The sequence below is a fragment of the Garra rufa genome, chromosome 1 (genome assembly GCF_049309525.1).
Source record: "Garra rufa chromosome 1, GarRuf1.0, whole genome shotgun sequence".
NCBI lineage: Eukaryota > Metazoa > Chordata > Actinopteri > Cypriniformes > Cyprinidae > Garra > Garra rufa.
In genome coordinates this window covers 108,529,901-108,554,444 of record NC_133361.1, presented here as the reverse complement: position 1 = coordinate 108,554,444, position 24,544 = coordinate 108,529,901, and the positions used below count along the sequence as shown (strand labels likewise).

At 45.5% G+C, this 24,544-nt stretch overlaps 30 non-coding genes across 30 annotated transcripts; 14 read left to right on the top strand and 16 right to left on the bottom strand.

Moving 5' to 3' along the window:
* Positions 1-1,191: 1,191 nt before the first annotated feature.
* Positions 1,192-1,306, bottom strand: LOC141291539 (U5 spliceosomal RNA). Its single transcript, XR_012340347.1, has one exon. It is a non-coding gene; the product is annotated as a U5 spliceosomal RNA (small nuclear RNA).
* A 399-nt stretch (positions 1,307-1,705) lies between these two features.
* Positions 1,706-1,776, top strand: trnag-gcc (transfer RNA glycine (anticodon GCC)). Its single transcript has one exon. It is a non-coding gene; the product is annotated as a tRNA-Gly (tRNA).
* Positions 1,777-2,346: 570 nt separating this feature from the next.
* On the top strand, positions 2,347-2,418 carry trnad-guc (transfer RNA aspartic acid (anticodon GUC)). Its single transcript has one exon. It is a non-coding gene; the product is annotated as a tRNA-Asp (tRNA).
* A 103-nt stretch (positions 2,419-2,521) lies between these two features.
* trnag-ucc (transfer RNA glycine (anticodon UCC)) lies at positions 2,522-2,593 on the bottom strand. Its single transcript has one exon. It is a non-coding gene; the product is annotated as a tRNA-Gly (tRNA).
* Positions 2,594-3,773: 1,180 nt separating this feature from the next.
* LOC141291385 (U5 spliceosomal RNA) lies at positions 3,774-3,888 on the bottom strand. Its single transcript, XR_012340328.1, has one exon. It is a non-coding gene; the product is annotated as a U5 spliceosomal RNA (small nuclear RNA).
* Positions 3,889-4,287: 399 nt separating this feature from the next.
* trnag-gcc (transfer RNA glycine (anticodon GCC)) lies at positions 4,288-4,358 on the top strand. Its single transcript has one exon. It is a non-coding gene; the product is annotated as a tRNA-Gly (tRNA).
* A 569-nt stretch (positions 4,359-4,927) lies between these two features.
* Positions 4,928-4,999, top strand: trnad-guc (transfer RNA aspartic acid (anticodon GUC)). The gene has a single exon. It is a non-coding gene; the product is annotated as a tRNA-Asp (tRNA).
* A 103-nt stretch (positions 5,000-5,102) lies between these two features.
* On the bottom strand, positions 5,103-5,174 carry trnag-ucc (transfer RNA glycine (anticodon UCC)). The gene has a single exon. It is a non-coding gene; the product is annotated as a tRNA-Gly (tRNA).
* Positions 5,175-6,354: 1,180 nt separating this feature from the next.
* Positions 6,355-6,469, bottom strand: LOC141291531 (U5 spliceosomal RNA). The gene has a single exon (XR_012340346.1). It is a non-coding gene; the product is annotated as a U5 spliceosomal RNA (small nuclear RNA).
* Positions 6,470-6,868: 399 nt separating this feature from the next.
* trnag-gcc (transfer RNA glycine (anticodon GCC)) lies at positions 6,869-6,939 on the top strand. Its single transcript has one exon. It is a non-coding gene; the product is annotated as a tRNA-Gly (tRNA).
* A 570-nt stretch (positions 6,940-7,509) lies between these two features.
* Positions 7,510-7,581, top strand: trnad-guc (transfer RNA aspartic acid (anticodon GUC)). Its single transcript has one exon. It is a non-coding gene; the product is annotated as a tRNA-Asp (tRNA).
* A 103-nt stretch (positions 7,582-7,684) lies between these two features.
* Positions 7,685-7,756, bottom strand: trnag-ucc (transfer RNA glycine (anticodon UCC)). The gene has a single exon. It is a non-coding gene; the product is annotated as a tRNA-Gly (tRNA).
* A 505-nt stretch (positions 7,757-8,261) lies between these two features.
* LOC141288459 (U5 spliceosomal RNA) lies at positions 8,262-8,377 on the bottom strand. The gene has a single exon (XR_012339686.1). It is a non-coding gene; the product is annotated as a U5 spliceosomal RNA (small nuclear RNA).
* A 399-nt stretch (positions 8,378-8,776) lies between these two features.
* On the top strand, positions 8,777-8,847 carry trnag-gcc (transfer RNA glycine (anticodon GCC)). The gene has a single exon. It is a non-coding gene; the product is annotated as a tRNA-Gly (tRNA).
* A 569-nt stretch (positions 8,848-9,416) lies between these two features.
* Positions 9,417-9,488, top strand: trnad-guc (transfer RNA aspartic acid (anticodon GUC)). Its single transcript has one exon. It is a non-coding gene; the product is annotated as a tRNA-Asp (tRNA).
* A 103-nt stretch (positions 9,489-9,591) lies between these two features.
* trnag-ucc (transfer RNA glycine (anticodon UCC)) lies at positions 9,592-9,663 on the bottom strand. Its single transcript has one exon. It is a non-coding gene; the product is annotated as a tRNA-Gly (tRNA).
* Positions 9,664-10,843: 1,180 nt separating this feature from the next.
* On the bottom strand, positions 10,844-10,958 carry LOC141291459 (U5 spliceosomal RNA). Its single transcript, XR_012340336.1, has one exon. It is a non-coding gene; the product is annotated as a U5 spliceosomal RNA (small nuclear RNA).
* A 399-nt stretch (positions 10,959-11,357) lies between these two features.
* Positions 11,358-11,428, top strand: trnag-gcc (transfer RNA glycine (anticodon GCC)). Its single transcript has one exon. It is a non-coding gene; the product is annotated as a tRNA-Gly (tRNA).
* A 570-nt stretch (positions 11,429-11,998) lies between these two features.
* On the top strand, positions 11,999-12,070 carry trnad-guc (transfer RNA aspartic acid (anticodon GUC)). Its single transcript has one exon. It is a non-coding gene; the product is annotated as a tRNA-Asp (tRNA).
* A 103-nt stretch (positions 12,071-12,173) lies between these two features.
* trnag-ucc (transfer RNA glycine (anticodon UCC)) lies at positions 12,174-12,245 on the bottom strand. The gene has a single exon. It is a non-coding gene; the product is annotated as a tRNA-Gly (tRNA).
* A 1,180-nt stretch (positions 12,246-13,425) lies between these two features.
* LOC141291378 (U5 spliceosomal RNA) lies at positions 13,426-13,540 on the bottom strand. The gene has a single exon (XR_012340327.1). It is a non-coding gene; the product is annotated as a U5 spliceosomal RNA (small nuclear RNA).
* Positions 13,541-15,333: 1,793 nt separating this feature from the next.
* LOC141288449 (U5 spliceosomal RNA) lies at positions 15,334-15,449 on the bottom strand. The gene has a single exon (XR_012339684.1). It is a non-coding gene; the product is annotated as a U5 spliceosomal RNA (small nuclear RNA).
* Positions 15,450-17,241: 1,792 nt separating this feature from the next.
* Positions 17,242-17,357, bottom strand: LOC141288444 (U5 spliceosomal RNA). The gene has a single exon (XR_012339683.1). It is a non-coding gene; the product is annotated as a U5 spliceosomal RNA (small nuclear RNA).
* A 398-nt stretch (positions 17,358-17,755) lies between these two features.
* Positions 17,756-17,826, top strand: trnag-gcc (transfer RNA glycine (anticodon GCC)). The gene has a single exon. It is a non-coding gene; the product is annotated as a tRNA-Gly (tRNA).
* Positions 17,827-18,396: 570 nt separating this feature from the next.
* trnad-guc (transfer RNA aspartic acid (anticodon GUC)) lies at positions 18,397-18,468 on the top strand. The gene has a single exon. It is a non-coding gene; the product is annotated as a tRNA-Asp (tRNA).
* Positions 18,469-19,823: 1,355 nt separating this feature from the next.
* Positions 19,824-19,938, bottom strand: LOC141291372 (U5 spliceosomal RNA). The gene has a single exon (XR_012340325.1). It is a non-coding gene; the product is annotated as a U5 spliceosomal RNA (small nuclear RNA).
* A 1,792-nt stretch (positions 19,939-21,730) lies between these two features.
* On the bottom strand, positions 21,731-21,846 carry LOC141288439 (U5 spliceosomal RNA). The gene has a single exon (XR_012339682.1). It is a non-coding gene; the product is annotated as a U5 spliceosomal RNA (small nuclear RNA).
* Positions 21,847-22,245: 399 nt separating this feature from the next.
* Positions 22,246-22,316, top strand: trnag-gcc (transfer RNA glycine (anticodon GCC)). The gene has a single exon. It is a non-coding gene; the product is annotated as a tRNA-Gly (tRNA).
* A 569-nt stretch (positions 22,317-22,885) lies between these two features.
* On the top strand, positions 22,886-22,957 carry trnad-guc (transfer RNA aspartic acid (anticodon GUC)). Its single transcript has one exon. It is a non-coding gene; the product is annotated as a tRNA-Asp (tRNA).
* A 1,355-nt stretch (positions 22,958-24,312) lies between these two features.
* Positions 24,313-24,427, bottom strand: LOC141291523 (U5 spliceosomal RNA). Its single transcript, XR_012340345.1, has one exon. It is a non-coding gene; the product is annotated as a U5 spliceosomal RNA (small nuclear RNA).
* Positions 24,428-24,544: the final 117 nt, after the last annotated feature.

Sequence of the window (24,544 nt, the reverse complement as noted above, 5' to 3'; positions counted from 1 at the left end):
ACCACCAACGCAAGTGCCCGACTCCAGCTTTTAGCCATCTGAAAAGAATGCTTGAAATGCACAAGTCACTGATAGGGCAAAAGGAGCTGAAGCCATCTTTGTTTGTATCCCGTCATGTACGAGAGAGTGCTGTCTTTCCATGCGGGCTAAAGAAATCTGGAGCTGCGACGCAGAAAGCGCAAAGTCCGCAAGTACAGAACGTGGTGAGGCGCGCTTCGTTCCACCGCCCATTGGCTGGTGGCCAGTTTTACTCTTGACACTCCAATACAGCTCTGTTGTGAGCAGAAAAGAATGCTGGAAGTACATGAGTCACTGACAGGGCCAAAGTGGCTGAAGCCCAAGGTTTGGATCCCATCATGTCATGAGAGTGCTGTCTTTCCATGCTGGCTGAAAAAAAATGTGAAGTTGCGACACAGGAAGCGCAAAGGCTGCAAACACGGTCCACGAGAAAGCACGCTTTGCTCCAATGCACATTGGTGTGTGGTCAGATTTAGTCTGCTATTGAAACTGCAGTGCAGCTCTGCTGTGAGCAGAGCACCCAAAAATACAGGTCACTCGGAAAGGTAGTGATGTAACGTTTGACACCGAAGCTTCGAAGCTTGTATCAAAAAAACGAAACATCTCACATTGAAGCACTGTACCGGAGCTTGATTCGTTTTGCCATAACCACATGACCTGTGACGTCCGATGCTTCGTTTTCACACACAACCACGTGACTGCTTCATATTCTGATTCAAATAACGCAAACTCCTTGCGCAGGTTTCAAGTGTCATTCGCTTTTTGTTAAGAATAAAATCATAATACGAATAAATATGTACATGTGTAGTTTTGTGCATGTCAATTTTGTAGTTATCCTTGCTTCACTAGCACTTCTAATTAATAATAATTATTAGTCAACTTAACAGTTAATTTACTTTGAACATAGATGCCTACATAAACCATGCTTATACTTTTAGAATTTTATAAAAAAGTTTATTTACAGATTAATTCAAGTAAAATGACATTTTTATTATTTTTTAATTTCTGACGGTTTTCGTTGCACTTGATGTATTTGATGAAACTGTCCAAAATCGCTTTGAGATCTGGGACGCAAAGGCAACTTTTTCCACCTTTGGCCACAAGATGTCATTAGTGTGCAACGTGTTGAAAAGCTTCGAGTAATGAACCTTTTTACAATACAGTTGAGGGGAAAGCTTTAGTGCTTCGAAAAGCTTCATTTTCCCATCACTACGGAAAGGTTCCCCTCCACGGAAATCTTTAGTAAAAGGCGAAACATTTATGCGTCTATGAAGAGAAAATCGAGTTGTGTGCCCACGCGCTTGAGCATGTGCGCTCCCTGTGGTAAACCACTATACTCACAAAGGGTAATCTAGGGTGGCGATAAGATTTTCATCTCCCCCTCACTCCAAATGGGAGGAGTAAAAGTTAAAAAGTCTCTTCCATCATCCATTCTCGCCTGCCACACAGGAGGCCTGGCTCTGATTCCCGGGCAAATGCAGGAACAGAGTTCTTTTAAGTAAGGGGTGTGTGTTTGCATGTGTGTGGGATTCTTTAAAATGAGCCTTGAAGGCCGAGCCTGATTTGCTAGAAGGAGCTCCAAACTTTGCATATTGACCCAACCCCCCTTTCCCTGGATTTGACGTGTAACAGTTACGCACCATTACTAAATCCAGGGCAATGTGAAGGCCGAAGTTCTCCCAGCCGAGCATTGGTGGTTCAGTGGTAGAATTCTCGCCTGCCACGCGGGAGACCCGGGTCCGATTCCCGGCCAATGCAGGAACGGAGTCCTTTTAATTAAGTTGTGTGTGTGCTTGCATGTGTGTAAGGTTCTTTAAAATGAAGCCTGATTTACTTGAAGGAGCTCCAACCTTTGCATACCGACCCACCCCCGTTCCCTGCCGAATCTTTTCAGAAACTCATTAGTCCGTCTATATTCGTCAAATGCCTATAAAACTTGTTCACTTTATCTATAGGTTGACGAAGTTTAGCAGTGGGCAATATACTCGTAAATGCGGTGTTAATTCCAAACGTTCTCCCTCCTTTCCGAGCATTGGTGGTTCAGTGGTAGAATTCTAGCAGTGGGCGATATGATCCACGTAAATGCGATGTTACTGCCACATGATTTCCCATCCTTTTTTTTCATGTTCCCATTATGAAAAGTAAAAAAAATAGTAATAATAGTAAAGTGGTCCAAATGAGGACCCCCTGTAATGTGTAGCATTCAAGATATTGGGAGACTCAATAAGATCAAGGCAGGTTGATTTGTTTTTTTTCATGGAGTAGTGGCTCCTTATGCTGATGTCGGTGAAGTCAAGGCGGCTGGGGGCGAAGAACACTGGGTACGGCTCCTCGTTAGTATAGTGGACAGTATCTCCGCCTGTCACGCGGAAGACCGGGGTTCGATTCCCCGACGGGGAGACCCAGCTCTTTGCTGCTGCTGAACGACTCATCCAAAAGATTTTGGTGCTGACAGAGGTCACAGAAGGAGTTCTGCTTCAACGTCAGCCAGAGCCAAAACAAATGCGTTGGCCGGGAATCGAACCCGGGTCAACTGCTTGGAAGGCAGCTATGCTCACCACTATACCACCAACGCAAGTGCCCGACTCCAGCTTTTAGCCATCTGAAAAGAATGCTTGAAATGCACAAGTCACTGATAGGGCAAAAGGAGCTGAAGCCATCTTTGTTTGTATCCCGTCATGTACGAGAGAGTGCTGTCTTTCCATGCGGGCTAAAGAAATCTGGAGCTGCGACGCAGAAAGCGCAAAGTCCGCAAGTACAGAACGTGGTGAGGCGCGCTTCGTTCCACCGCCCATTGGCTGGTGGCCAGTTTTACTCTTGACACTCCAATACAGCTCTGTTGTGAGCAGAAAAGAATGCTGGAAGTACATGAGTCACTGACAGGGCCAAAGTGGCTGAAGCCCAAGGTTTGGATCCCATCATGTCATGAGAGTGCTGTCTTTCCATGCTGGCTGAAAAAAAATGTGAAGTTGCGACACAGGAAGCGCAAAGGCTGCAAACACGGTCCACGAGAAAGCACGCTTTGCTCCAATGCACATTGGTGTGTGGTCAGATTTAGTCTGCTATTGAAACTGCAGTGCAGCTCTGCTGTGAGCAGAGCACCCAAAAATACAGGTCACTCGGAAAGGTAGTGATGTAACGTTTGACACCGAAGCTTCGAAGCTTGTATCAAAAAAACGAAACATCTCACAGTGAAGCACTGTACCGGAGCTTGATTCGTTTTGCCATAACCACATGACCTGTGACGTCCGATGCTTCGTTTTCACACACAACCACGTGACTGCTTCATATTCTGATTCAAATAACGCAAACTCCTTGCGCAGGTTTCAAGTGTCATTCGCTTTTTGTTAAGAATAAAATCATAATACGAATAAATATGTACATGTGTAGTTTTGTGCATGTCAATTTTGTAGATATCCTTGCTTCACTAGCACTTCTAATTAATAATAATTATTAGTCAACTTAACAGTTAATTTACTTTGAACATAGATGCCTACATAAACCATGCTTATACTTTTAGAATTTTATAAAAAAGTTTATTTACAGATTAATTCAAGTAAAATGACATTTTTATTATTTTTTAATTTCTGACGGTTTTCGTTGCACTTGATGTATTTGATGAAACTGTCCAAAATCGCTTTGAGATCTGGGACGCAAAGGCAACTTTTTCCACCTTTGGCCACAAGATGTCATTAGTGTGCAACGTGTTGAAAAGCTTCGAGTAATGAACCTTTTTACAATACAGTTGAGGGGAAAGCTTTAGTGCTTCGAAAAGCTTCATTTTCCCATCACTACGGAAAGGTTCCCCTCCACGGAAATCTTTAGTAAAAGGCGAAAGATTTATGCGTCTATGAAGAGAAACTCGAGTTGTGTGCCCACGCGCTTGAGCATGTGCGCTCCCTGTGGTAAACCACTATACTCACAAAGGGTAATCTAGGGTGCCGATAAGATTTTCATCTCCCCCTCACTCCAAATGGGAGGAGTAAAAGTTAAAAAGTCTCTTCCATCATCCATTCTCGCCTGCCACACAGGAGGCCTGGCTCTGATTCCCGGGCAAATGCAGGAACAGAGTTCTTTTAAGTAAGGGGTGTGTGTTTGCATGTGTGTGGGATTCTTTAAAATGAGCCTTGAAGGCCGAGCCTGATTTGCTAGAAGGAGCTCCAAACTTTGCATATTGACCCAACCCCCCTTTCCCTGGATTTGACGTGTAACAGTTACGCACCATTACTAAATCCAGGGCAATGTGAAGGCCGAAGCTCTCCCAGCCGAGCATTGGTGGTTCAGTGGTAGAATTCTCGCCTGCCACGCGGGAGACCCGGGTCCGATTCCCGGCCAATGCAGGAACGGAGTCCTTTTAATTAAGTTGTGTGTGTGCTTGGATGTGTGTAAGGTTCTTTAAAATGAAGCCTGATTTACTTGAAGGAGCTCCAACCTTTGCATACCGACCCACCCCCGTTCCCTGCCGAATCTTTTCAGAAACTCATTAGTCCGTCTATATTCGTCAAATGCCTATAAAACTTGTTCACTTTATCTATAGGTTGACGAAGTTTAGCAGTGGGCAATATACTCGTAAATGCGGTGTTAATTCCAAACGTTCTCCCTCCTTTCCGAGCATTGGTGGTTCAGTGGTAGAATTCTAGCAGTGGGCGATATGATCCACGTAAATGCGATGTTACTGCCACATGATTTCCCATCCTTTTTTTTCATGTTCCCATTATGAAAAGTAAAAAAAATAGTAATAATAGTAAAGTGGTCCAAATGAGGACCCCCTGTAATGTGTAGCATTCAAGATATTGGGAGACTCAATAAGATCAAGGCAGGTTGATTTTTTTTTTTCATGGAGTAGTGGCTCCTTATGCTGATGTCGGTGAAGTCAAGTCGGCTGGGGGCGAGGAACAGTGGGTACAGCTCCTCGTTAGTATAGTGGACAGTATCTCCGCCTGTCACGCGGAAGACCGGGGTTCGATTCCCCGACGGGGAGACCCAGCTCTTTGCTGCTGCTGAACGACTCATCCAAAAGATTTTGGTGCTGACAGAGGTCACAGAAGGAGTTCTGCTTCAACGTCAACCAGAGCCAAAACAAATGCGTTGGCCGGGAATCGAACCCGGGTCAACTGCTTGGAAGGCAGCTATGCTCACCACTATACCACCAACGCAAGTGCCCGATTCTAGCTTTTAGCCATCTGAAAAGAATGCTTGAAATGCACAAGTCACTGATAGGGCAAAAGGAGCTTAAGCCATCTTTGTTTGTATCCCGTCATGTACGAGAGAGTGCTGTCTTTCCATGCGGGCTAAAGAAATCTGGAGCTGCGACGCAGAAAGCGCAAAGTCCGCAAGTACAGAACGTGGTGAGGCGCGCTTCGTTCCACCGCCCATTGGCTGGTGGCCAGTTTTACTCTTGACACTCCAATACAGCTCTGTTGTGAGCAGAAAAGAATGCTGGAAGTACATGAGTCACTGACAGGGCCAAAGTGGCTGAAGCCCAAGGTTTGGATCCCATCATGTCATGAGAGTGCTGTCTTTCCATGCTGGCTGAAAAAAAATGTGAAGTTGCGACACAGGAAGCGCAAAGGCTGCAAACACGGTCCACGAGAAAGCACGCTTTGCTCCAATGCACATTGGTGTGTGGTCAGATTTAGTCTGCTATTGAAACTGCAGTGCAGCTCTGCTGTGAGCAGAGCACCCAAAAATACAGGTCACTCGGAAAGGTAGTGATGTAACGTTTGACACCGAAGCTTCGAAGCTTGTATCAAAAAAACGAAACATCTCACATTGAAGCACTGTACCGGAGCTTGATTCGTTTTGCCATAACCACATGACCTGTGACGTCCGATGCTTCGTTTTCACACACAACCACGTGACTGCTTCATATTCTGATTCAAATAACGCAAACTCCTTGCGCAGGTTTCAAGTGTCATTCGCTTTTTGTTAAGAATAAAATCATAATACGAATAAATATGTACATGTGTAGTTTTGTGCATGTCAATTTTGTAGTTATCCTTGCTTCACTAGCACTTCTAATTAATAATAATTATTAGTCAACTTAACAGTTAATTTACTTTGAACATAGATGCCTACATAAACCATGCTTATACTTTTAGAATTTTATAAAAAAGTTTATTTACAGATTAATTCAAGTAAAATGACATTTTTATTATTTTTTAATTTCTGACGGTTTTCGTTGCACTTGATGTATTTGATGAAACTGTCCAAAATCGCTTTGAGATCTGGGACGCAAAGGCAACTTTTTCCACCTTTGGCCACAAGATGTCATTAGTGTGCAACGTGTTGAAAAGCTTCGAGTAATGAACCTTTTTACAATACAGTTGAGGGGAAAGCTTTAGTGCTTCGAAAAGCTTCATTTTCCCATCACTACGGAAAGGTTCCCCTCCACGGAAATCTTTAGTAAAAGGCGAAACATTTATGCGTCTATGAAGAGAAAATCGAGTTGTGTGCCCACGCGCTTGAGCATGTGCGCTCCCTGTGGTAAACCACTATACTCACAAAGGGTAATCTAGGGTGGCGATAAGATTTTCATCTCCCCCTCACTCCAAATGGGAGGAGTAAAAGTTAAAAAGTCTCTTCCATCATCCATTCTCGCCTGCCACACAGGAGGCCTGGCTCTGATTCCCGGGCAAATGCAGGAACAGAGTTCTTTTAAGTAAGGGGTGTGTGTTTGCATGTGTGTGGGATTCTTTAAAATGAGCCTTGAAGGCCGAGCCTGATTTGCTAGAAGGAGCTCCAAACTTTGCATATTGACCCAACCCCCCTTTCCCTGGATTTGACGTGTAACAGTTACGCACCATTACTAAATCCAGGGCAATGTGAAGGCCGAAGTTCTCCCAGCCGAGCATTGGTGGTTCAGTGGTAGAATTCTCGCCTGCCACGCGGGAGACCCGGGTCCGATTCCCGGCCAATGCAGGAACGGAGTCCTTTTAATTAAGTTGTGTGTGTGCTTGCATGTGTGTAAGGTTCTTTAAAATGAAGCCTGATTTACTTGAAGGAGCTCCAACCTTTGCATACCGACCCACCCCCGTTCCCTGCCGAATCTTTTCAGAAACTCATTAGTCCGTCTATATTCGTCAAATGCCTATAAAACTTGTTCACTTTATCTATAGGTTGACGAAGTTTAGCAGTGGGCAATATACTCGTAAATGCGGTGTTAATTCCAAACGTTCTCCCTCCTTTCCGAGCATTGGTGGTTCAGTGGTAGAATTCTAGCAGTGGGCGATATGATCCACGTAAATGCGATGTTACTGCCACATGATTTCCCATCCTTTTTTTTCATGTTCCCATTATGAAAAGTAAAAAAAATAGTAATAATAGTAAAGTGGTCCAAATGAGGACCCCCTGTAATGTGTAGCATTCAAGATATTGGGAGACTCAATAAGATCAAGGCAGGTTGATTTGTTTTTTTTCATGGAGTAGTGGCTCCTTATGCTGATGTCGGTGAAGTCAAGGCGGCTGGGGGCGAAGAACACTGGGTACGGCTCCTCGTTAGTATAGTGGACAGTATCTCCGCCTGTCACGCGGAAGACCGGGGTTCGATTCCCCGACGGGGAGACCCAGCTCTTTGCTGCTGCTGAACGACTCATCCAAAAGATTTTGGTGCTGACAGAGGTCACAGAAGGAGTTCTGCTTCAACGTCAGCCAGAGCCAAAACAAATGCGTTGGCCGGGAATCGAACCCGGGTCAACTGCTTGGAAGGCAGCTATGCTCACCACTATACCACCAACGCAAGTGCCCGACTCCAGCTTTTAGCCATCTGAAAAGAATGCTTGAAATGCACAAGTCACTGATAGGGCAAAAGGAGCTGAAGCCATCTTTGTTTGTATCCCGTCATGTACGAGAGAGTGCTGTCTTTCCATGCGGGCTAAAGAAATCTGGAGCTGCGACGCAGAAAGCGCAAAGTCCGCAAGTACAGAACGTGGTGAGGCGCGCTTCGTTCCACCGCCCATTGGCTGGTGGCCAGTTTTACTCTTGACACTCCAATACAGCTCTGTTGTGAGCAGAAAAGAATGCTGGAAGTACATGAGTCACTGACAGGGCCAAAGTGGCTGAAGCCCAAGGTTTGGATCCCATCATGTCATGAGAGTGCTGTCTTTCCATGCTGGCTGAAAAAAAATGTGAAGTTGCGACACAGGAAGCGCAAAGGCTGCAAACACGGTCCACGAGAAAGCACGCTTTGCTCCAATGCACATTGGTGTGTGGTCAGATTTAGTCTGCTATTGAAACTGCAGTGCAGCTCTGCTGTGAGCAGAGCACCCAAAAATACAGGTCACTCGGAAAGGTTCCCCTCCACGGAAATCTTTAGTAAAAGGCGAAAGATTTATGCGTCTATGAAGAGAAACTCGAGTTGTGTGCCCACGCGCTTGAGCATGTGCGCTCCCTGTGGTAAACCACTATACTCACAAAGGGTAATCTAGGGTGCCGATAAGATTTTCATCTCCCCCTCACTCCAAATGGGAGGAGTAAAAGTTAAAAAGTCTCTTCCATCATCCATTCTCGCCTGCCACACAGGAGGCCTGGCTCTGATTCCCGGGCAAATGCAGGAACAGAGTTCTTTTAAGTAAGGGGTGTGTGTTTGCATGTGTGTGGGATTCTTTAAAATGAGCCTTGAAGGCCAAGCCTGATTTGCTAGAAGGAGCTCCAAACTTTGCATATTGACCCAACCCCCCTTTCCCTGGATTTGACGTGTAACAGTTACGCACCATTACTAAATCCAGGGCAATGTGAAGGCCGAAGTTCTCCCAGCCGAGCATTGGTGGTTCAGTGGTAGAATTCTCGCCTGCCACGCGGGAGACCCGGGTCCGATTCCCGGCCAATGCAGGAACGGAGTCCTTTTAATTAAGTTGTGTGTGTGCTTGCATGTGTGTAAGGTTCTTTAAAATGAAGCCTGATTTACTTGAAGGAGCTCCAACCTTTGCATACCGACCAACCCCCGTTCCCTGCCGAATCTTTTCAGAAACTCATTAGTCCGTCTATATTCGTCAAATGCCTATAAAACTTGTTCACTTTATCTATAGGTTGACGAAGTTTAGCAGTGGGCAATATACTCGTAAATGCGGTGTTAATTCCAAACGTTCTCCCTGCTTTCCGAGCATTGGTGGTTCAGTGGTAGAATTCTAGCACTGGGCGATATGATCCACGTAACTGCGATGTTACTGCCACATGATTTCCCATCCCTTTTTTTCATGTTCCCATTATGAAAAGTAAAAAAAATAGTAATAATAGTAAAGTGGTCCAAATGAGGACCCCCTGTAATGTGTAGCATTCAAGATATTGGGAGACTCAATAAGATCAAGGCAGGTTGATTTTTTTTTTTCATGGAGTAGTGGCTCCTTATGCTGATGTCGGTGAAGTCAAGTCGGCTGGGGGCGAGGAACAGGGGGTACAGCTCCTCGTTAGTATAGTGGACAGTATCTCCGCCTGTCACGCGGAAGACCGGGGTTCGATTCCCCGACGGGGAGACCCAGCTCTTCGCTGCTGCTGAACGACTCATCCAAAAGATTTTGGTGCTGACAGAGGTCACAGAAGGAGTTCTGCTTCAACGTCAACCAGAGCCAAAACAAATGCGTTGGCCGGGAATCGAACCCGGGTCAACTGCTTGGAAGGCAGCTATGCTCACCACTATACCACCAACGCAAGTGCCCGATTCCAGCTTTTAGCCATCTGAAAAGAATGCTTGAAATGCACAAGTCACTGATAGGGCAAAAGGAGCTTAAGCCATCTTTGTTTGTATCCCGTCATGTACGAGAGAGTGCTGTCTTTCCATGCGGGCTAAAGAAATCTGGAGCTGCGACGCAGAAAGCGCAAAGTCCGCAAGTACAGAACGTGGTGAGGCGCGCTTCGTTCCACCGCCCATTGGCTGGTGGCCAGTTTTACTCTTGACACTCCAATACAGCTCTGTTGTGAGCAGAAAAGAATGCTGGAAGTACATGAGTCACTGACAGGGCCAAAGTGGCTGAAGCCCAAGGTTTGGATCCCATCATGTCATGAGAGTGCTGTCTTTCCATGCTGGCTGAAAAAAAATGTGAAGTTGCGACACAGGAAGCGCAAAGGCTGCAAACACGGTCCACGAGAAAGCACGCTTTGCTCCAATGCACATTGGTGTGTGGTCAGATTTAGTCTGCTATTGAAACTGCAGTGCAGCTCTGCTGTGAGCAGAGCACCCAAAAATACAGGTCACTCGGAAAGGTAGTGATGTAACGTTTGACACCGAAGCTTCGAAGCTTGTATCAAAAAAACGAAACATCTCACATTGAAGCACTGTACCGGAGCTTGATTCGTTTTGCCATAACCACATGACCTGTGACGTCCGATGCTTCGTTTTCACACACAACCACGTGACTGCTTCATATTCTGATTCAAATAACGCAAACTCCTTGCGCAGGTTTCAAGTGTCATTCGCTTTTTGTTAAGAATAAAATCATAATACGAATAAATATGTACATGTGTAGTTTTGTGCATGTCAATTTTGTAGTTATCCTTGCTTCACTAGCACTTCTAATTAATAATAATTATTAGTCAACTTAACAGTTAATTTACTTTGAACATAGATGCCTACATAAACCATGCTTATACTTTTAGAATTTTATAAAAAAGTTTATTTACAGATTAATTCAAGTAAAATGACATTTTTATTATTTTTTAATTTCTGACGGTTTTCGTTGCACTTGATGTATTTGATGAAACTGTCCAAAATCGCTTTGAGATCTGGGACGCAAAGGCAACTTTTTCCACCTTTGGCCACAAGATGTCATTAGTGTGCAACGTGTTGAAAAGCTTCGAGTAATGAACCTTTTTACAATACAGTTGAGGGGAAAGCTTTAGTGCTTCAAAAAGCTTCATTTTCCCATCACTACGGAAAGGTTCCCCTCCACGGAAATCTTTAGTAAAAGGCGAAACATTTATGCGTCTATGAAGAGAAAATCGAGTTGTGTGCCCACGCGCTTGAGCATGTGCGCTCCCTGTGGTAAACCACTATACTCACAAAGGGTAATCTAGGGTGGCGATAAGATTTTCATCTCCCCCTCACTCCAAATGGGAGGAGTAAAAGTTAAAAAGTCTCTTCCATCATCCATTCTCGCCTGCCACACAGGAGGCCTGGCTCTGATTCCCGGGCAAATGCAGGAACAGAGTTCTTTTAAGTAAGGGGTGTGTGTTTGCATGTGTGTGGGATTCTTTAAAATGAGCCTTGAAGGCCGAGCCTGATTTGCTAGAAGGAGCTCCAAACTTTGCATATTGACCCAACCCCCCTTTCCCTGGATTTGACGTGTAACAGTTACGCACCATTACTAAATCCAGGGCAATGTGAAGGCCGAAGTTCTCCCAGCCGAGCATTGGTGGTTCAGTGGTAGAATTCTCGCCTGCCACGCGGGAGACCCGGGTCCGATTCCCGGCCAATGCAGGAACGGAGTCCTTTTAATTAAGTTGTGTGTGTGCTTGCATGTGTGTAAGGTTCTTTAAAATGAAGCCTGATTTACTTGAAGGAGCTCCAACCTTTGCATACCGACCCACCCCCGTTCCCTGCCGAATCTTTTCAGAAACTCATTAGTCCGTCTATATTCGTCAAATGCCTATAAAACTTGTTCACTTTATCTATAGGTTGACGAAGTTTAGCAGTGGGCAATATACTCGTAAATGCGGTGTTAATTCCAAACGTTCTCCCTCCTTTCCGAGCATTGGTGGTTCAGTGGTAGAATTCTAGCAGTGGGCGATATGATCCACGTAAATGCGATGTTACTGCCACATGATTTCCCATCCTTTTTTTTCATGTTCCCATTATGAAAAGTAAAAAAAATAGTAATAATAGTAAAGTGGTCCAAATGAGGACCCCCTGTAATGTGTAGCATTCAAGATATTGGGAGACTCAATAAGATCAAGGCAGGTTGATTTGTTTTTTTTCATGGAGTAGTGGCTCCTTATGCTGATGTCGGTGAAGTCAAGGCGGCTGGGGGCGAAGAACACTGGGTACGGCTCCTCGTTAGTATAGTGGACAGTATCTCCGCCTGTCACGCGGAAGACCGGGGTTCGATTCCCCGACGGGGAGACCCAGCTCTTTGCTGCTGCTGAACGACTCATCCAAAAGATTTTGGTGCTGACAGAGGTCACAGAAGGAGTTCTGCTTCAACGTCAGCCAGAGCCAAAACAAATGCGTTGGCCGGGAATCGAACCCGGGTCAACTGCTTGGAAGGCAGCTATGCTCACCACTATACCACCAACGCAAGTGCCCGACTCCAGCTTTTAGCCATCTGAAAAGAATGCTTGAAATGCACAAGTCACTGATAGGGCAAAAGGAGCTGAAGCCATCTTTGTTTGTATCCTGTCATGTACGAGAGAGTGCTGTCTTTCCATGCGGGCTAAAGAAATCTGGAGCTGCGACGCAGAAAGCGCAAAGTCCGCAAGTACAGAACGTGGTGAGGCGCGCTTCGTTCCACCGCCCATTGGCTGGTGGCCAGTTTTACTCTTGACACTCCAATACAGCTCTGTTGTGAGCAGAAAAGAATGCTGGAAGTACATGAGTCACTGACAGGGCCAAAGTGGCTGAAGCCCAAGGTTTGGATCCCATCATGTCATGAGAGTGCTGTCTTTCCATGCTGGCTGAAAAAAAATGTGAAGTTGCGACACAGGAAGCGCAAAGGCTGCAAACACGGTCCACGAGAAAGCACGCTTTGCTCCAATGCACATTGGTGTGTGGTCAGATTTAGTCTGCTATTGAAACTGCAGTGCAGCTCTGCTGTGAGCAGAGCACCCAAAAATACAGGTCACTCGGAAAGGTAGTGATGTAACGTTTGACACCGAAGCTTCGAAGCTTGTATCAAAAAAACGAAACATCTCACAGTGAAGCACTGTACCGGAGCTTGATTCGTTTTGCCATAACCACATGACCTGTGACGTCCGATGCTTCGTTTTCACACACAACCACGTGACTGCTTCATATTCTGATTCAAATAACGCAAACTCCTTGCGCAGGTTTCAAGTGTCATTCGCTTTTTGTTAAGAATAAAATCATAATACGAATAAATATGTACATGTGTAGTTTTGTGCATGTCAATTTTGTAGTTATCCTTGCTTCACTAGCACTTCTAATTAATAATAATTATTAGTCAACTTAACAGTTAATTTACTTTGAACATAGATGCCTACATAAACCATGCTTATACTTTTAGAATTTTATAAAAAAGTTTATTTACAGATTAATTCAAGTAAAATGACATTTTTATTATTTTTTAATTTCTGACGGTTTTCGTTGCACTTGATGTATTTGATGAAACTGTCCAAAATCGCTTTGAGATCTGGGACGCAAAGGCAACTTTTTCCACCTTTGGCCACAAGATGTCATTAGTGTGCAACGTGTTGAAAAGCTTCGAGTAATGAACCTTTTTACAATACAGTTGAGGGGAAAGCTTTAGTGCTTCGAAAAGCTTCATTTTCCCATCACTACGGAAAGGTTCCCCTCCACGGAAATCTTTAGTAAAAGGCGAAAGATTTATGCGTCTATGAAGAGAAACTCGAGTTGTGTGCCCACGCGCTTGAGCATGTGCGCTCCCTGTGGTAAACCACTATACTCACAAAGGGTAATCTAGGGTGCCGATAAGATTTTCATCTCCCCCTCACTCCAAATGGGAGGAGTAAAAGTTAAAAAGTCTCTTCCATCATCCATTCTCGCCTGCCACACAGGAGGCCTGGCTCTGATTCCCGGGCAAATGCAGGAACAGAGTTCTTTTAAGTAAGGGGTGTGTGTTTGCATGTGTGTGGGATTCTTTAAAATGAGCCTTGAAGGCCGAGCCTGATTTGCTAGAAGGAGCTCCAAACTTTGCATATTGACCCAACCCCCCTTTCCCTGGATTTGACGTGTAACAGTTACGCACCATTACTAAATCCAGGGCAATGTGAAGGCCGAAGCTCCCCCAGCCGAGCATTGGTGGTTCAGTGGTAGAATTCTCGCCTGCCACGCGGGAGACACGGGTCCGATTCCCGGCCAATGCAGGAACGGAGTCCTTTTAATTAAGTTGTGTGTGTGCTTGCATGTGTGTAAGGTTCTTTAAAATGAAGCCTGATTTACTTGAAGGAGCTCCAACCTTTGCATACCGACCCACCCCCGTTCCCTGCCGAATCTTTTCAGAAACTCATTAGTCCGTCTATATTCGTCAAATGCCTATAAAACTTGTTCACTTTATCTATAGGTTGACGAAGTTTAGCAGTGGGCAATATACTCGTAAATGCGGTGTTAATTCCAAACGTTCTCCCTCCTTTCCGAGCATTGGTGGTTCAGTGGTAGAATTCTAGCAGTGGGCGATATGATCCACGTAAATGCGATGTTACTGCCACATGATTTCCCATCCTTTTTTTTCATGTTCCCATTATGAAAAGTAAAAAAAATAGTAATAATAGTAAAGTGGTCCAAATGAGGACCCCCTGTAATGTGTAGCATTCAAGATATTGGGAGACTCAATAAGATCAAGGCAGGTTGATTTGTTTTTTTTTCATGGAGTAGTGGCTCCTTATGCTGATGTCGGTGAAGTCAAGGCGGCTGGGGGCGAAGAACACTGGGTACGGCTCCTCGTTAGTATAGTGGACAGTATCTCCGCCTGTCACGCGGAAGACCGTTGTTCGATTCCCCGACGGGGAGACCCAGCTCTTTGCTGCTGCTGAACGACTCATCCAAAAGATTTTGGTGCTGACAGAGGTCACAGAAGGAGTTCTGCTTCAACGTCAGCCAGAGCCAAAACAAATGCGTTGGTCGGGAATCGAACCCGGGTCAACTGCTTGGAAGGCAGCTATGCTCACCACTATACCACCAACGCAAGTGCCCGACTCTAGCTTTTAGCCATCTGAAAAGAATGCTTGAAATGCACAAGTCACTGATAGGGCAAAAGGAGCTGAAGCCATCTTTGTTTGTATCCCGTCATGTACGAGAGAGTGCTGTCTTTCCATGCGGGCTAAAGAAATCTGGAGCTGCGACGCAGAAAGCGCAAAGTCCGCAAGTACAGAACGTGGTGAGGCGCGCTTCGTTCCACCGCCCATTGGCTGGTGGCCAGTTTTACTCTTGACACTCCAATACAGCTCTGTTGTGAGCAGAAAAGAATGCTGGAAGTACATGAGTCACTGACAGGGCCAAAGTGGCTGAAGCCCAAGGTTTGGATCCCATCATGTCATGAGAGTGCTGTCTTTCCATGCTGGCTGAAAAAAAATGTGAAGTTGCGACACAGGAAGCGCAAAGGCTGCAAACACGGTACACGAGAAAGCACGCTTTGCTCCAATGCACATTGGTGTGTGGTCAGATTTAGTCTGCTATTGAAACTGCAGTGCAGCTCTGCTGTGAGCAGAGCACCCAAAAATACAGGTCACTCGGAAAGGTTCCCCTCCACGGAAATCTTTAGTAAAAGGCGAAAGATTTATGCGTCTATGAAGAGAAACTCGAGTTGTGTGCCCACGCGCTTGAGCATGTGCGCTCCCTGTGGTAAACCACTATACTCACAAAGGGTAATCTAGGGTGCCGATAAGATTTTCATCTCCCCCTCACTCCAAATGGGAGGAGTAAAAGTTAAAAAGTCTCTTCCATCATCCATTCTCGCCTGCCACACAGGAGGCCTGGCTCTGATTCCCGGGCAAATGCAGGAACAGAGTTCTTTTAAGTAAGGGGTGTGTGTTTGCATGTGTGTGGGATTCTTTAAAATGAGCCTTGAAGGCCGAGCCTGATTTGCTAGAAGGAGCTCCAAACTTTGCATATTGACCCAACCCCCCTTTCCCTGGATTTGACGTGTAACAGTTACGCACCATTACTAAATCCAGGGCAATGTGAAGGCCGAAGCTCTCCCAGCCGAGCATTGGTGGTTCAGTGGTAGAATTCTCGCCTGCCACGCGGGAGACACGGGTCCGATTCCCGGCCAATGCAGGAACGGAGTCCTTTTAATTAAGTTGTGTGTGTGCTTGCATGTGTGTAAGGTTCTTTAAAATGAAGCCTGATTTACTTGAAGGAGCTCCAACCTTTGCATACCGACCCACCCCCGTTCCCTGCCGAATCTTTTCAGAAACTCATTAGTCCGTCTATATTCGTCAAATGCCTATAAAACTTGTTCACTTTATCTATAGGTTGACGAAGTTTAGCAGTGGGCAATATACTCGTAAATGCGGTGTTAATTCCAAACGTTCTCCCTCCTTTCCGAGCATTGGTGGTTCAGTGGTAGAATTCTAGCAGTGGGCGATATGATCCACGTAAATGCGATGTTACTGCCACATGATTTCCCATCCTTTTTTTTCATGTTCCCATTATGAAAAGTAAAAAAAATAGTAATAATAGTAAAGTGGTCCAAATGAGGACCCCCTGTAATGTGTAGCATTCAAGATATTGGGAGACTCAATAAGATCAAGGCAGGTTGATTTGTTTTTTTTCATGGAGTAGTGGCTCCTTATGCTGATGTCGGTGAAGTCAAGGCGGCTGGGGGCGAAGAACACTGGGTACGGCTCCTCGTTAGTATAGTGGACAGTATCTCCGCCTGTCACGCGGAAGACCGTTGTTCGATTCCCCGACGGGGAGACCCAGCTCTTTGCTGCTGCTGAACGACTCATCCAAAAGATTTTGGTGCTGACAGAGGTCACAGAAGGAGTTCTGCTTCAACGTCAGCCAGAGACAAAACAAATGCGTTGGTCGGGAATCGAACCCGGGTCAACTGCTTGGAAGGCAGCTATGCTCACCACTATACCACCAACGCAAGTGCCCGACTCCAGCTTTTAGCCATCTGAAAAGAATGCTTGAAATGCACAAGTCACTGATAGGGCAAAAGGAGCTGAAGCCATCTTTGTTTGTATCCCGTCATGTACGAGAGAGTGCTGTCTTTCCATGCGGGCTAAAGAAATCTGGAGCTGCGACGCAGAAAGCGCAAAGTCCGCAAGTACAGAACGTGGTGAGGCGCGCTTCGTTCCACCGCCCATTGGCTGGTGGCCAGTTTTACTCTTGACACTCCAATACAGCTCTGTTGTGAGCAGAAAAGAATGCTGGAAGTACATGAGTCACTGACAGGGCCAAAGTGGCTGAAGCCCAAGGTTTGGATCCCATCATGTCATGAGAGTGCTGTCTTTCCATGCTGGCTGAAAAAAAATGTGAAGTTGCGACACAGGAAGCGCAAAGGCTGCAAACACGGTACACGAGAAAGCACGCTTTGCTCCAATGCACATTGGTGTGTGGTCAGATTTAGTCTGCTATTGAAACTGCAGTGCAGCTCTGCTGTGAGCAGAGCACCCAAAAATACAGGTCACTCGGAAAGGTTCCCCTCCACGGAAATCTTTAGTAAAAGGCGAAAGATTTATGCGTCTATGAAGAGAAACTCGAGTTGTGTGCCCACGCGCTTGAGCATGTGCGCTCCCTGTGGTAAACCACTATACTCACAAAGGGTAATCTAGGGTGCCGATAAGATTTTCATCTCCCCCTCACTCCAAATGGGAGGAGTAAAAGTTAAAAAGTCTCTTCCATCATCCATTCTCGCCTGCCACACAGGAGGCCTGGCTCTGATTCCCGGGCAAATGCAGGAACAGAGTTCTTTTAAGTAAGAGGTGTGTGTTTGCATGTGTGTGGGATTCTTTAAAATGAGCCTTGTAGGCCGAGCCTGATTTGCTAGAAGGAGCTCCAAACTTTGCATATTGACCCAACCCCCTTTCCCTGGATTTGACGTGTAACAGTTACGCACCATTACTAAATCCAGGGCAATGTGAAGGCCGAAGCTCTCCCAGCCGAGCATTGGTGGTTCAGTGGTAGAATTCTCGCCTGCCACGCGGGAGACCCGGGTCCGATTCCCGGCCAATGCAGGAACGGAGTCCTTTTAATTAAGTTGTGTGTGTGCTTGCATGTGTGTAAGGTTCTTTAAAATGAAGCCTGATTTACTTGAAGGAGCTCCAACCTTTGCATACCGACCCACCCCCGTTCCCTGCCGAAACTTTTCAGAAACTCATTAGTCCGTCTATATTCGTCAAATGCCTATAAAACTTGTTCACTTTATCTATAGGTTGACGAAGTTTAGCAGTGGGCAATATACTCGTAAATGCGGTGTTAATTCCAAACGTTCTCCCTCCTTTCCGAGCATTGGTGGTTCAGTGGTAGAATTCTAGCAGTGGGCGATATGATCCACGTAAATGCGATGTTACTGCCAAATGATTTCCCATCCTTTTTTTTCATGTTCCCATTATGAAAAGTAAAAAAAATAGTAATAATAGTAAAGTGGTCCAAATGAGGACCCCCTGTAATGTGTAGCATTCAAGATATTGGGAGACTCAATAAGATCAAGGCAGGTTGATTTGTTTTTTTTCATGGAGTAGTGGCTCCTTATGCTGATGTCGGTGAAGTCAAGGCGGCTGGGGGCGAAGAGCACTGGGTACGGCTCCTCGTTAGTATAGTGGACAGTATCTCCGCCTGTCACGCGGAAGACCGGGGTTCGATTCCCCGACGGGGAGACCCAGCTCTTTGCTGCTGCTGAACGACTCATCCAAAAGATTTTGGTGCTGACAGAGGTCACAGAAGGAGTTCTGCTTCAACGTCAGCCAGAGCCAAAACAAATGCGTTGGTCGGGAATCGAACCCGGGTCAACTGCTTGGAAGGCAGCTATGCTCACCACTATACCACCAACGCAAGTGCCCAACTCCAGCTTTTAGCCATCTGAAAAGAATGCTTGAAATGCACAAGTCACTGATAGGGCAAAAGGAGCTGAAGCCATCTTTGTTTGTATCCCGTCATGTACGAGAGAGTGCTGTCTTTCCATGCGGGCTAAAGAAATCTGGAGCTGCGACGCAGAAAGCGCAAAGTCCGCAAGTACAGAACGTGGTGAGGCGCGCTTCGTTCCACCGCCCATTGGCTGGTGGCCAGTTTTACTCTTGACACTCCAATACAGCTCTGTTGTGAGCAGAAAAGAATGCTGGAAGTACATGAGTCACTGACAGGGCCAAAGTGGCTGAAGCCCAAGGTTTGGATCCCATCATGTCATGAGAGTGCTGTCTTTCCATGCTGGCTGAAAAAAAATGTGAAGTTGCGACACAGGAAGCGCAAAGGCTGCAAACACGGTCCACGAGAAAGCACGCTTTGCTCCAATGCACATTGGTGTGTGGTCAGATTTAGTCTGCTATTGAAACTGCAGTGCAGCTCTGCTGTGAGCAGAGCACCCAAAAATACAGGTCACTCGGAAAGGTAGTGATGTAACGTTTGACACCGAAGCTTCGAAGCTTGTATCAAAAAAACGAAACATCTCACAGTGAAGCACTGTACCGGAGCTTGATTCGTTTTGCCATAACCACATGAACTGTGACGTCCGATGCTTCGTTTTCACACACAACCACGTGACTGCTTCATATTCTGATTCAAATAACGCAAACTCCTTGCGCAGGTTTCAAGTGTCATTCGCTTTTTGTTAAGAATAAAATCATAATACGAATAAATATGTACATGTGTAGTTTTGTGCATGTCAATTTTGTAGTTATCCTTGCTTCACTAGCACTTCTAATTAATAATAATTATTAGTCAACTTAACAGTTAATTTACTTTGAACATAGATGCCTACATAAACCATGCTTATACTTTTAGAATTTTATAAAAAAGTTTATTTACAGATTAATTCAAGTAAAATGACATTTTTATTATTTTTTAATTTCTGACGGTTTTCGTTGCACTTGATGTATTTGATGAAACTGTCCAAAATCGCTTTGAGATCTGGGACGCAAAGGCAACTTTTTCCACCTTTGGCCACAAGATGTCATTAGTGCGCAACGTGTTGAAAAGCTTCGAGTAATGAACCTTTTTACAATACAGTTGAGGGGAAAGCTTTAGTGCTTCGAAAAGCTTCATTTTCCCATCACTACGGAAAGGTTCCCCTCCACGGAAATCTTTAGTAAAAGGCGAAAGATTTATGCGTCTATGAAGAGAAACTCGAGTTGTGTGCCCACGCGCTTGAGCATGTGCGCTCCCTGTGGTAAACCACTATACTCACAAAGGGTAATCTAGGGTGCCGATAAGATTTTCATCTCCCCCTCACTCCAAATGGGAGGAGTAAAAGTTAAAAAGTCTCTTCCATCATCCATTCTCGCCTGCCACACAGGAGGCCTGGCTCTGATTCCCGGGCAAATGCAGGAACAGAGTTCTTTTAAGTAAGGGGTGTGTGTTTGCATGTGTGTGGGATTCTTTAAAATGAGCCTTGAAGGCCGAGCCTGATTTGCTAGAAGGAGCTCCAAACTTTGCATATTGACCCAACCCCCCTTTCCCTGGATTTGACGTGTAACAGTTACGCACCATTACTAAATCCAGGGCAATGTGAAGGCCGAAGCTCTCCCAGCCGAGCATTGGTGGTTCAGTGGTAGAATTCTCGCCTGCCACGCGGGAGACACGGGTCCGATTCCCGGCCAATGCAGGAATGGAGTCCTTTTAATTAAGTTGTGTGTGTGCTTGCATGTGTGTAAGGTTCTTTAAAATGAAGCCTGATTTACTTGAAGGAGCTCCAACCTTTGCATACCGACCCACCCCCGTTCCCTGCCGAATCTTTTCAGAAACTCATTAGTCCGTCTATATTCGTCAAATGCCTATAAAACTTGTTCACTTTATCTATAGGTTGACGAAGTTTAGCAGTGGGCAATATACTCGTAAATGCGGTGTTAATTCCAAACGTTCTCCCTCCTTTCCGAGCATTGGTGGTTCAGTGGTAGAATTCTAGCAGTGGGCGATATGATCCACGTAAATGCGATGTTACTGCCACATGATTTCCCATCCTTTTTTTTCATGTTCCCATTATGAAAAGTAAAAAAAATAGTAATAATAGTAAAGTGGTCCAAATGAGGACCCCCTGTAATGTGTAGCATTCAAGATATTGGGAGACTCAATAAGATCAAGGCAGGTTGATTTGTTTTTTTTCATGGAGTAGTGGCTCCTTATGCTGATGTCGGTGAAGTCAAGGCGGCTGGGGGCGAAGAACACTGGGTACGGCTCCTCGTTAGTATAGTGGACAGTATCTCCGCCTGTCACGCGGAAGACCGTTGTTCGATTCCCCGACGGGGAGACCCAGCTCTTTGCTGCTGCTGAACGACTCATCCAAAAGATTTTGGTGCTGACAGAGGTCACAGAAGGAGTTCTGCTTCAACGTCAGCCAGAGACAAAACAAATGCGTTGGTCGGTAATCGAACCCGGGTCAACTGCTTGGAAGGCAGCTATGCTCACCACTATACCACCAACGCAAGTGCCCGACTCCAGCTTTTAGCCATCTGAAAAGAATGCTTGAAATGCACAAGTCACTGATAGGGCAAAAGGAGCTGAAGCCATCTTTGTTTGTATCCCGTCATGTACGAGAGAGTGCTGTCTTTCCATGCGGGCTAAAGAAATCTGGAGCTGCGACGCAGAAAGCGCAAAGTCCGCAAGTACAGAACGTGGTGAGGCGCGCTTCGTTCCACCGCCCATTGGCTGGTGGCCAGTTTTACTCTTGACACTCCAATACAGCTCTGTTGTGAGCAGAAAAGAATGCTGGAAGTACATGAGTCACTGACAGGGCCAAAGTGGCTGAAGCCCAAGGTTTGGATCCCATCATGTCATGAGAGTGCTGTCTTTCCATGCTGGCTGAAAAAAAATGTGAAGTTGCGACACAGGAAGCGCAAAGGCTGCAAACACGGTCCACGAGAAAGCACGCTTTGCTCCAATGCACATTGGTGTGTGGTCAGATTTAGTCTGCTATTGAAACTGCAGTGCAGCTCTGCTGTGAGCAGAGCACCCAAAAATACAGGTCACTCGGAAAGGTTCCCCTCCACGGAAATCTTTAGTAAAAGGCGAAAGATTTATGCGTCTATGAAGAGAAACTCGAGTTGTGTGCCCACGCGCTTGAGCATGTGCGCTCCCTGTGGTAAACCACTATACTCACAAAGGGTAATCTAGGGTGCCGATAAGATTTTCATCTCCCCCTCACTCCAAATGGGAGGAGTAAAAGTTAAAAAGTCTCTTCCATCATCCATTCTCGCCTGCCACACAGGAGGCCTGGCTCTGATTCCCGGGCAAATGCAGGAACAGAGTTCTTTTAAGTAAGGGGTGTGTGTTTGCATGTGTGTGGGATTCTTTAAAATGAGCCTTGAAGGCCAAGCCTGATTTGCTAGAAGGAGCTCCAAACTTTGCATATTGACCCAACCCCCCTTTCCCTGGATTTGACGTGTAACAGTTACGCACCATTACTAAATCCAGGGCAATGTGAAGGCCGAAGTTCTCCCAGCCGAGCATTGGTGGTTCAGTGGTAGAATTCTCGCCTGCCACGCGGGAGACCCGGGTCCGATTCCCGGCCAATGCAGGAACGGAGTCCTTTTAATTAAGTTGTGTGTGTGCTTGCATGTGTGTAAGGTTCTTTAAAATGAAGCCTGATTTACTTGAAGGAGCTCCAACCTTTGCATACCGACCAACCCCCGTTCCCTGCCGAATCTTTTCAGAAACTCATTAGTCCGTCTATATTCGTCAAATGCCTATAAAACTTGTTCACTTTATCTATAGGTTGACGAAGTTTAGCAGTGGGCAATATACTCGTAAATGCGGTGTTAATTCCAAACGTTCTCCCTGCTTTCCGAGCGTTGGTGGTTCAGTGGTAGAATTCTAGCAGTGGGCGATATGATCCACGTAAATGCGATGTTACTGCCACATGATTTCCCATCCCTTTTTTTCATGTTCCCATTATGAAAAGTAAAAAAAATAGTAATAATAGTAAAGTGGTCCAAATGAGGACCCCCTGTAATGTGTAGCATTCAAGATATTGGGAGACTCAATAAGATCAAGGCAGGTTGATTTTTTTTTTTCATGGAGTAGTGGCTCCTTATGCTGATGTCGGTGAAGTCAAGTCGGCTGGGGGCGAGGAACAGTGGGTACAGCTCCTCGTTAGTATAGTGGACAGTATCTCCGCCTGTCACGCGGAAGACCGGGGTTCGATTCCCCGACGGGGAGACCCAGCTCTTTGCTGCTGCTGAATGACTCATCCAAAAGATTTTGGTGCTGACAGAGGTCACAGAAGGAGTTCTGCTTCAACGTCAGCCAGAGCCAAAACAAATGCGTTGGTCGGGAATCGAACCCGGGTCAACTGCTTGGAAGGCAGCTATGCTCACCACTATACCACCAACGCAAGTGCCCGATTCCAGCTTTTAGCCATCTGAAAAGAATGCTTGAAATGCACAAGTCACTGATAGGGCAAAAGGAGCTTAAGCCATCTTTGTTTGTATCCCGTCATGTACGAGAGAGTGCTGTCTTTCCATGCGGGCTAAAGAAATCTGGAGCTGCGACGCAGAAAGCGCAAAGTCCGCAAGTACAGAACGTGGTGAGGCGCGCTTCGTTCCACCGCCCATTGGCTGGTGGCCAGTTTTACTCTTGACACTCCAATACAGCTCTGTTGTGAGCAGAAAAGAATGCTGGAAGTACATGAGTCACTGACAGGGCCAAAGTGGCTGAAGCCCAAGGTTTGGATCCCATCATGTCATGAGAGTGCTGTCTTTCCATGCTGGCTGAAAAAAAATGTGAAGTTGCGACACAGGAAGCGCAAAGGCTGCAAACACGGTCCACGAGAAAGCACGCTTTGCTCCAATGCACATTGGTGTGTGGTCAGATTTAGTCTGCTATTGAAACTGCAGTGCAGCTCTGCTGTGAGCAGAGCACCCAAAAATACAGGTCACTCGGAAAGGTAGTGATGTAACGTTTGACACCGAAGCTTCGAAGCTTGTATCAAAAAAACGAAACATCTCACATTGAAGCACTGTACCGGAGCTTGATTCGTTTTGCCATAACCACATGACCTGTGACGTCCGATGCTTCGTTTTCACACACAACCACGTGACTGCTTCATATTCTGATTCAAATAACGCAAACTCCTTGCGCAGGTTTCAAGTGTCATTCGCTTTTTGTTAAGAATAAAATCATAATACGAATAAATATGTACATGTGTAGTTTTGTGCATGTCAATTTTGTAGTTATCCTTGCTTCACTAGCACTTCTAATTAATAATAATTATTAGTCAACTTAACAGTTAATTTACTTTGAACATAGATGCCTACATAAACCATGCTTATACTTTTAGAATTTTATAAAAAAGTTTATTTACAGATTAATTCAAGTAAAATGACATTTTTATTATTTTTTAATTTCTGACGGTTTTCGTTGCACTTGATGTATTTGATGAAACTGTCCAAAATCGCTTTGAGATCTGGGACGCAAAGGCAACTTTTTCCACCTTTGGCCACAAGATGTCATTAGTGTGCAACGTGTTGAAAAGCTTCGAGCAATGAACCTTTTTACAATACAGTTGAGGGGAAAGCTTTAGTGCTTCGAAAAGCTTCATTTTCCCATCACTACGGAAAGGTTCCCCTCCACGGAAATCTTTAGTAAAAGGCGAAACATTTATGCGTCTATGAAGAGAAAATCGAGTTGTGTGCCCACGCGCTTGAGCATGTGCGCTCCCTGTGGTAAACCACTATACTCACAAAGGGTAATCTAGGGTGGCGATAAGATTTTCATCTCCCCCTCACTCCAAATGGGAGGAGTAAA